We start from the raw sequence: 10,598 nt of genomic DNA, 5'->3' as shown, positions 1-10,598 counted from the left end.
TGGGCAAATTGTAATTACCTCCCGGGTCACATGCGGCCTGCCACAGATTTTTCTTTGGCCCGTCAAAATATTCGGAAAAACTTTCCTTTCTGTGAGATTTTCTTCCGGTTCAATATCGAAAATTTTATTTCAAAAAACTAGTAAAAAATGTGATAGGGTACACTTTTCTCATTGAATTGATTATATAATCAAATGTGCTAGCTGGTGGAAACGTAACTAATGTAAAATTATCCAAAGAAATAAGTCGAATAGAACTACCGTTATCGTTTAATTTTTATAATACAATTTATACTTTTTCTGAAATTAAATATAATGTTAACTGATGAATACAATCATTGTAAACGGTGCGGTCCTCCGACAACCTCCTCTCATGCAAAGTGGCCCTCGAGCCCAAACAATTGCCCACCCCTGTTTTAGGGGGTTTGTATTCAAGGCCATGGATATTCTATCTATGGCCTTGTTTGTATTAAGCATTACGCGCCATCTGCTATACTTCTGGGGAACTAGCAGGAAAATTCCGCGCACGCTGAACATAGACGAATTTTTGCGAGTTGGTGGGCAATGATATTCCCAAAATTTTATCAAATTTTTTTATTTATTTCACATTCACACAAGTCGTCACAGGCGAATAAGTGTACAAATATAATTGCAGATATAAATTGAAACAAAGAAGCAAGAAACATAAACACAGGACGATGACAGTGTGGCGTGGAGATGGAATGAAGGCCGAAAACACATGAAAGATTTTCCCCTCACCTTTTCACAGGAATCGAACCAGGGACCTTCTGATTTCCAGGAAGATGCTCAGACCACCAAGCAATCCAGGCTACCCAGGCTACTCTTATATCCAGTGATTTCGGCGGGGGGTTTATGCAACCAATTCCCCCAGCTGTAACTCAATGTGTTGGGCTAGAGATGGCTCTGGGCGTAGGTTCCGCCTGGTTCCGCCACCATGGAAGAAGTCAACGCGCACAGAAGAAGAAACGGAATGAAAGTGCATATCAAGGCCCTTATATACTGGTTACTAATCTCCGGCTCCATATTGCTGCCTCGGGGGACGCATTTAACCATAGAGTTTACATTACTAAGGAGGCCCCACTAGGTGGCAGTAGCAGTCATAATTTGAACACGGGTCCCGCGCATTAATTCAAGTTCCAACTTTTGCCACTTGTGGCGCGACCGACACTACTATTCCTTTCATTTGGCTTGTTGTCAGTGGCGGCTTATGAGTGAGCGGCTGTTATCATCCTCTGTGAGCCGAGAATTTCACCGATTTTGGTGTTTTTTTTAGTATTTCTCCACCAGTAAGATATTTACGAAATATCATGGGTAAATCTCGGTGTTTTGTGCCCGAATGCAGCTCAGGCTACGATTGGGAGCTGAGGGAAAATAAGCGGTTGGGGATACAAGACCATAGCAAGAATTTTTATCATACAGACTGTCCCAAGGGTCGTGTGTCATTTTTGACCTGTAATTTTAGTAACTTTGCATGGAGCAATATTCATGTCCCCAACCAAAGGTTCTTTTGTTGTTTGTTTCCTATTATTTCAAAACATACCTCTATGACCTCTGACCCCATTGTGACCCTCGCTGGTAATAAAAATCGACAATATGGATTTAAAAACAGCAAAACTGACTTGGGCACCTTTAAAACACATTGTTACACTCTTTTGCTGTCATGGTGGGCCGATTTAACTCTATGACCCTTGACCCCCATTATGACCTTCGGAGGTCAAAATATCAACAATACGGATGTACGAACAGCCTAACCGACTTTGGCACCCTTCAAAACCTATGGTTTGACACCTTGGTTGTCATGGTGGCTCGACGTTTGACTCTATGACCTTTGACCCCAATTGTGACCTTCGGAGGTCAAAATATCAACAATACGGATCTACGAACAGCCTAACCGACTTTGGCACCCTTCAAAACCTATGGTTTGACACCTTGGTTGTCATGATGGCTCGACGTTTGACTCTATGACCTTTGACCCCAATTGTGACCTTCGGAGGTCAAAATATCAACAATACGGATCTACGAACAGCCTAACCGACTTTGGCACCCTTCAAAACCTATGGTTTGACCCCTTGGTTTTTATGATTGCCCCACTTTTAACTCTATGGCCTTTGACCCCCGTGGTGACCCTCGGAGGTCAATTAGTGAATAATACGGGTATTTGGACAATACCAATGACTTGGGCACCCTACAAAACCCATGGATCGATACCTTTGTTGGTATGCTATTCCTTTTGCCACCCTTATGACCTTGACGGTGGCCTTACTGGGTCAACGGTTGAATATTCGTAAATAAAAGTGTTATTTTCGGATTTCTCGTGTCCGAAAACCTAAGAATTGACATATTGGTCAATGAAATTCACACTTTTATCTATCTCGATTTTTTTAACATTGAAACCCCATAAGGCAAATTCAAGTTTTTGGTTTGGACCCACTTTGTGAGGTCAAAAGGTCAAAATTGTAAAATTTTGCTTACACTCAACAAAACTTAGGACCTTTCCCCATAAGTGTGACAATTTTCATGAATATTGCTCCATGCAAAGTTACTAAAATTACAGGTCAAAAATGACACACGACCCTTGGGACAGTCTGTATGATAAAAATTCTTGCTATGGTCCTAATACCGGATCTGACCCGTCCCCAAGTGTGCCTAGGTGGTCTGGTAATGATGTCAACGAGTGCTCTTCTTTATGAGCTGCGCAGGAATCATTCTTAATTCTCTAAAACATAGGTGCCGGAAGTTTAAAGACATGGTTGATATCTATGGGCCCTCAAACTTAATTCAGGCTAGGGAAAGTTAACAGCGTTTCCTTACCCACTTATTCTTCCCTTCTCTCAACGTGAATTAGCGTACCGATTTTGTGATTACGTACATTTTCACCTCCAGGAAACTACATAAACTCACGGTGATAGTTATATTTTCGTGGGCAGTTGACACGAACTTATTTTTTAGCAATGAACGATTGAGACATGGATTCAAATTCGCCGCAAAGCGTGCCTCTCGCGGCCATATTAGGGTGCCTTCACAGCTCCGCGTTGCGTCGACGCCACGAGAGCTCCCGCTCCGCCAGCAAATTTTGCCCTTCACAGCTCTGCGTTGCGAAACGTGGATTCAAATTCGCCGCGTAGCATGCCTCTTGTGGGCGTGTATGGGTGCGGTCCAATGAATGCTACTTTCGCTACCAGACGCTACAGACGGAAGTGCTCCGGAGCACCGGTCCATAGGCGCTACGCTCGCTACGAGAATTTCTTTTCGGACCGGTCAGGAGCGAAGTCAAGATGGCGGAAATGAACGAGGGTGGGCAAACTGGGATTATGAAATCGAAGATGTGGTTTTAATTGCGAATTGAGGTGACTATGATCATTGAATATTAATAAATATGTTTGAATATCATTAAAATGAATTTTATTTTTCAATACCGAGGCTCCACATAGTAAAGGAAGAAACTTTGGACTGTATTTCTCACACCAACCCTCGCCTACCCTTCTCAATGAAACTCATTACCCTAGTAAAGGAAAAAGTAGGTACTCTACCGTTTTCCCAGTTGAAACATATTAACTTATAATGGCTAACGACTATTAAAAAACATTAGTCTATTTCATGTATATCCTATTTTTCTTCAGATTTTAATTTATGGCATGAGTAAATTTGTCGATATATGTTCTTACAATCCTTTCTTTATATTACATGCCCCTTTTAATAATTTTTGTTGCCTTTTGTATGTAAAGGCTGCTTCCAAAGACATTTGAGTTCATTTTGGGGGAGATACGAGAATGTCTACGGAGCGATAGTGCTTGCTATATATTTATTTAAATCACTATTAAATTTACATCTATTTAGTATGTGCCCCTACTCCGTTACTTCGTAGTCACTTTTAATGAAAAAAGTCGTCCACATTCAGCGTCCAACAACTGCAACGTGAGTAAACTCTCCATTGCCTCAGAGCATTCCCTTCGAATTTCCGCCAAAAATTGACTCGCTCCCCGGTGACCCAAGTTTTCAGGGGAGCGTCTGGAGCTGGTCGGGAGCGAGGCGGGAAACGGGTGTATGACGTTTGCCGTGACGTCACTGCCGAACCTGTAGCGCCCCGTAGCGAATTACGGACCGCTTGGTGGCGCTCCGAAGCATTGGTAGCGTTCAACGGACCGCACCCTATGTATTGCTTGGGAACAACCGGGGCTCGCTACATCAGCGCCGCTATTTGATGCGATCGGTGGGAATCACAGGAACCAAGGGAGTGGAGAATCCTGTGTAGAGTATTTATGCTTTTAACCCTCAAACCCCTCCATCGAAACTCTGGGCGCGGTCGCGCTTCCACTAGGGGAAATATGGAACTAACTGCGGTATCGGCGGTGGTTCGAAAGCATATCGGGACAAGATGGAGTGATAAGAGTCGGATGTGGACGAATTGTAGGATGAACGATTGGATTAACTGAATAATTTCACCATGGAAATGCGCTATCGGCTGTAAATCACTAGTTTCTTAATTTCGGCGGGTAAATAGGACCTAGTGAAGCCAAAGTAACAATAAATTTATCTGTATTAGGGTTGTACCTAACTCTCGGAATTTTCTGATTAAATGCTATGATCGAAGGCGGCGGCAGTTGGAAAAAACATATAGGTACATAAAAAGGCATTTCTCCCGTTAACGGCCATTTTACACCGTGCACATAATTGCACAAACTGATGAATTTACTAAGGCGCTGTCAAAATAACATCGTGCAATGCGATAAAGTGCTAGAACGAATACATGCAAGATGGTGAAATAGCCCCTATTCTAATTTCATTGAAATATCCGTGCAATTGCACGCCAGATGGAGATAGAACAAGATCTTATGATGGCCACTGCTAGTCTCCTTTACAGAGTGAGTCAACACTTCCAATGGTCATTTTAACAAAACACAGCAAAGAGTCACTCTCTCATCGCCTAGGGTCCGGTCTCCCAGATGCCAACGTATGGCGAGGATATGATTGATCAGTTCACCTTACGCATGCTTATATAGGGTTATGTTATGCAAGCAGTTACATAACATACAGGGTGAATTCTGAAAGTGATGCAATTGAATTACCCGTGCCACCCCAATTGGTTGGAGTGGGATCAAACTACTTGGGCTGCTATTCTGGATGGAATAGCATGATGCTATTCTCCGATATTGCAACCGATGTTGCTATTATATAGCGTATTGCAACGCCTATGCTATTTCCCGCATTGGAACCTGCCTTGGTGAACCATTCGGTCATTAAGTGTGTGCCAAGCTGCGACAACGTACTAGTATTTTTTTTTTTTTTTAATAGTGCATCTTAACGCGTCAACGACAGAGTTGTTGAATCCGACAACGGCACCACAAGGCGCCATGGACAACGATTCGCCGGAGTCGCCGGACTCCGTCTGGGAATTCGAGCTTCCACAAGAGGATACAGCCAAGTTGCCACCAGAATCCGCGCCATCATCGCCAGGAGAGAGGCAACAGCCGGACAACCCAGTTCCTGTCTCGGTGAGTCATGGCATTAACCCCACTCCCTCCCATGTGGTCCCAGAGTTTAACAGTGATTCAGTGCAAATTTCGATCCATCCTGACAAGCTCTTAGATGCAAAAGTGCGCGTCATTCTCGGCCGTCCGCAAATTAGTCAACCACCAACCTGTTCATCTGATGATCAATTCGTTCGGCCAAAAAAGCGCTGCCGCGTCGGAACTCCACCGCTGCCAGAACCAGTGACTACCGTCAACCAGTTCGCCGCCCTCGACGACAACGCTGATCAATTAGGCCCTCTTCTGGACCGTTACTCAGAAAATCACGCGGCATCAACTTCTATCGCCGCCTCTCGGCCCATATCACCTACCTTACGTACAACAAGTCAAAACGACCCTCTTCAGAACCGTCAAAGTGGAAATTCATCGCAATTTCAGGCTAAACGATCTAAAATTCCACCTATTTTTCTAAAAGATTCCACGCAATGGTCAATCAAACACCGCGCGATCATCTCTGCATGAAATTCTCCTCCGATTAGTCACTCAACGGGCAGCCAGATCAGGGTTCAACCTCAATCAGTGGACGATTACCGCGCCCTAGTCAAGCTTTTTGATGCAAAGAAATGGGAATATTATTCCTACCAGTTGCCTGAGGATAAGAAAATATTTCTCACTGTTCGCGGCTTACTGCATGACACAACTTGCGAAGAAATCCATGAATCCCTTCAACAAGAAGGACTCACCGCTGATGACGTCGTGCAACTACGCACAACCCGGCCGACAAAAGCTGAAAGAGAACGCAGAGAACGTCTCCGCCGTGACAATCCTGATGCAGAACTGCCACCATTACCCACCAGATTGCTTCCTCTGTTTCAAATTAAGCTCTCCAAACCGGAAGACAAGCCGAAATTTATGGAACTTACATATTTATGCGGTTTACATGTAACAATTGAAATCTTCAAACCATCCACCGGCCCGCCCCAATGTACGCGCTGCCAGCGTCACGGTCACACCTACAAAAGCTGTGGAATGCAGACACGTTGCGTCCGTTGCGGAGACTTCCACTCACATAAAGACTGCACGCTCTTCAAGCCGGAACCGCCAAAATGTGCCAACTGCGCCGGAAATCATCCAGCGAATTACAAAGGCTGTCCTTCATACAAAACCTTCGCAGAAAAACTTCGCGGCAACAGAACTTCTCCTGCAAATACAGCTACCGTGCCACCGCTTGATAGCTTTCCTCCTCTTCCAAATCAACAAAACCCTGTTCCCTCTACTTCCCAGCAAAATCCAACATCCTCATACTTCAACCTGCAATCGATCATTTCGTCCTTTCTCACTCCTTCCGTTAAACAAAAACTTACCTCTTTCCTCTCCAACTTGGTTAAAAAAACTCCTTGCTCCCTCTACCACTCCTAAATCGAAATCATAATAAACGAAGTGATTCAAGCGGCGGTTACTCTCCTAAGCGATGGCTAGTCACCGAGCGACGCAAGTCAGAATACTGCAATGGAACATTTGCGGAATAGCACAAAAACAGGAAGAACTCCGACACTTACTTTCTACGCACTCAATCGACGCAGCTTTCATCCAGGAAACGTTTCTTAAGCCAGACAAAAACTTATATGTGCCAGGTTTCACGAAATATCGACGCGACCGTGAAGACCCCAGAGGAGGAGGCGTTCTTCTGTTGATCAAGAGTTCCATAACATCAACACAAATATCAACCAGTCATGAATCGTCAGTAGAAGCAGTTGGAGCCAAGATCCGAACCAGCATTGGAGACATCAATCTTTGGTCTGTCTACCGGCCTCCGAAATGTCCAAAGAAGGAAGATATTTTACACATCAACTCCCTTCTCACCGGACGAGCCATCGCCGGCGGGGACTTCAATGCAAAATGTTTCGATTGGGGCAGCAATTCGTCGAACAGAGCCGGATTAATGCTGCAGCAACTTCAAAAAACCAGAAACCTCAACGTCCTCGCTCCCAGTACCCCAACCCATTTCACTCCGCAAGCAACCTCTGATATCCTAGATATCTCTCTCACCTTAAACCTTCCCCAAACCAGCCATCCAATTACCCTAGACACTTCCTCCTCCGACCATCTGCCTGTCCTTTTCACAATAAACTGCTCACCGGCTCATAAATCAACGACATCAAAGAAGCGTGTAAATTACAGCAAATTTGCACACTTTCTCGGAGACAATTGCCACCACTTGCAAGATATTCCTTTAGAATGCAGAAGTGACGCTGATAATTTAATTCATCAAATTACCTCCCTGATTAAACATGCAGAAAAAGAAGCCACTTATTCACCACCACCGGAAACTCTTCCTGATGCTGTTCCGGAGGACATCCTGAAAACCATCGCGCGGAGGAACACAGCAAGAAAGATCTGGCAGCGCACTCGACTAAGAGAAGATCGCCAACTGTTCAACGCGCTACGCAACAAAGTACAACGAATGTTAAAGGAACATCGTCAGAAATGCTGGGACCGAAAAGTGGAATTACTTCGCAGCGAAGAGCTTCCAAAGCCCTGCGTAAACCGAGACGCCAGATTCCTGCACTACAATCTTCAAACGGCCACGCCATCACGGATAATGAAAAAGCAGAACTTTTGCGAAGCAGCTGGAACTCCGATTTACAAATGATTTACAATCAGAAAAAGAAAGTGAGTGCACAGAAGCCTGGCTGAGTCTACAGTTCTGCCCGCTGTCTGAGCCACATCTTATCACGCCTGCTGAGGTGAAAACTACCATCAAAAATCTCAAGCGGAAATCGTCTCCTGGCCCAGACGGGATCCTAAACAGGCTTCTAAAAAATCTGCCAAACCCCATCATTGACCTTCTGACTAAATTATTCAACTTTTTGGTCCAAATTTCATACTTCCCTACATCTTGGAAGCTTGCGAAGATAATTATGTTACCAAAACCCAATAAACCGACTTCTAATCCATCATCCTACCGGCCGATCGGGACACCATCGGGAAGCTATTCGAAGCAGTACTTCATTACCGTCTGAAGAATATCCTCATTGAACAAGACTTAATCAAGCCAGAACAAACAGGTTTTCGCTCCAAGACATCCACAACCCATCAAATTGTCCGACTCACTGAATCAATCATTGCCGGATTCAATGGAAAACTGATTACTCATGCCGTCTTCCTGGACCTCGAAGCAGCATTCGACCGGGTCTGGACTCTGGGCCTAATATATAAGCTTTCCTTACTCCCAATTCCAAACTACCTCTTGAAAATCCTACAGTCCTTTGTTTCCGATCGAACCTTCTATGTCCAATTTAATTCCGCTTCCTCTTCCTTCTACTCCATCACCTCTGGCGTCCCACAAGGAGCCATACTCTCCCCCACCCTTTTCAACTTATTTGTCAACGATACTCCTACCTTCCCCAAAACCAAACTATTTCTCTACGCTGACGACATCACTATATTGGCCCAGGGTTCCGACCCGGAACGGACAGCGGACCAGCTTCAAGACCATATTGATTCCTATGAAGAATGGGCAGACATTTGGAAGTTATCCATCAACGCAACCAAATGCTCACATCTAGTCTTCAGCAAAAGAAGAACAGTCGGCGAAGGACATCGCAATAAAACAATTCCAAAATGCCAAACAATTAAATACCTCGGAGTTCTACTAGATAATAAACTAATCTGGTCCACTCATATCCAATCTGCTGTACAGAAGGCGTCAGGAATCAGCTCATCTCTCCAGCCCTTATTAAGGAAGAGTTCGCCGCTTTCCATCAAAACTAAACTTCTGCTTTATCATTCTACAATCAAACCAATACTCACATATGCAGCACCGGCTTGGCTTCATGCAGCACCATCTCATCTCAAGAAAATTCAGGTCGCCGAAAACAAGGTCATTCGTAAAATAATAAATGCGCCATGGTTTATGAGTAACAAAAACATCAGGAAAGACCTCAAACTATGTCCAGTTCTAACTTATCTAAAATCGCACTTGTCTAAATTAGAAAAATCTTTCGCTGCTACTAAAAATCCATTAATAGAAAATCTCTGGGACTACGAAATACCTGTTAAACCAAAATACCTTTATCCCAAATCTGCCCTAAACCCTACCCACATTCCCAATCCCTAACTCCCCCAATTAACTATGCCATGACTCATGTAAAAATTTAAAAAGTTATTGTCTTTAGCTGCAAGAAACAACAAGAAAAGGGAAACATCCAGGAGACAGCCGGATTGGCTGGGAACTGCGGACTAAACAATGAGAGAGATACTTGCGAGGACATGCGAGGCCTATGCTATTTGGTATTCAGAACGGTTGCAATTCGTGTTTTTACTACACCGGAAGACGTTATTCTCAGAATAGCATAGGCCCGTAGCAATTCACTATTCTGAACGGCGAATTGCAACCGGTAGGCTTGCAATAATATTACGCGGTCTTCGAGGCCGAGCTATTCGGTATTGCAACCCAGAATACGTGCGCATTGCGATGTCGAATTGTTTTTCTGAGGTTGAAGTAACCTAATCAAGCATTGAAAAATGGAATAATAGCCAAAAATAAAATGATATCTGCTTTATTTTAATTAAATAATAATAGCAGAAGTGATGAATATTTAACTAGTTAAGTGATTTGGTTAGGAATTAACATTAGAGCTTAATATATGAAGCACAAGCTTGCTTCATCGACAGTACGAAAACAATAACAATTAATGCAAAGAATTACTACGATTAGCCCAAATTTTACGTTTTTTATTCATAATTTTACTAGCTGACCCGGCGAACTTCGTACCGCCTAACATTCAATGAACTTATAGTTTAGTTGCACCATTTATAAATAAAAACGGCTGTACCGTTTCAATCATATTTGATTTATTATGAAATAAATGAGAAAATATTGATGAAATAAAAATTATACGCATTCAGTTGTTGGCTATTTGGGTTATTAACCGTAAAAAAATGTTTTTAGGTCTAAGTCCGTAGCGTAAACTTGGCTCGTTCACGGGGCAGGTTAACACAACGCTAGACCGACGCTTGACTGATGCTCAAAATAGTGTAAGAAAAGCCCCTATGAAGCAGCATTCGTATCAAATGACTTTAGGCGCGCCAGTTATAGTATCTCTGTTT

This window comes from Ischnura elegans, chromosome 4, assembly GCF_921293095.1.
Source record: "Ischnura elegans chromosome 4, ioIscEleg1.1, whole genome shotgun sequence".
NCBI classification, from domain to species: domain Eukaryota; kingdom Metazoa; phylum Arthropoda; class Insecta; order Odonata; family Coenagrionidae; genus Ischnura; species Ischnura elegans.
Note: the sequence above shows the minus strand (reverse complement) of the source record.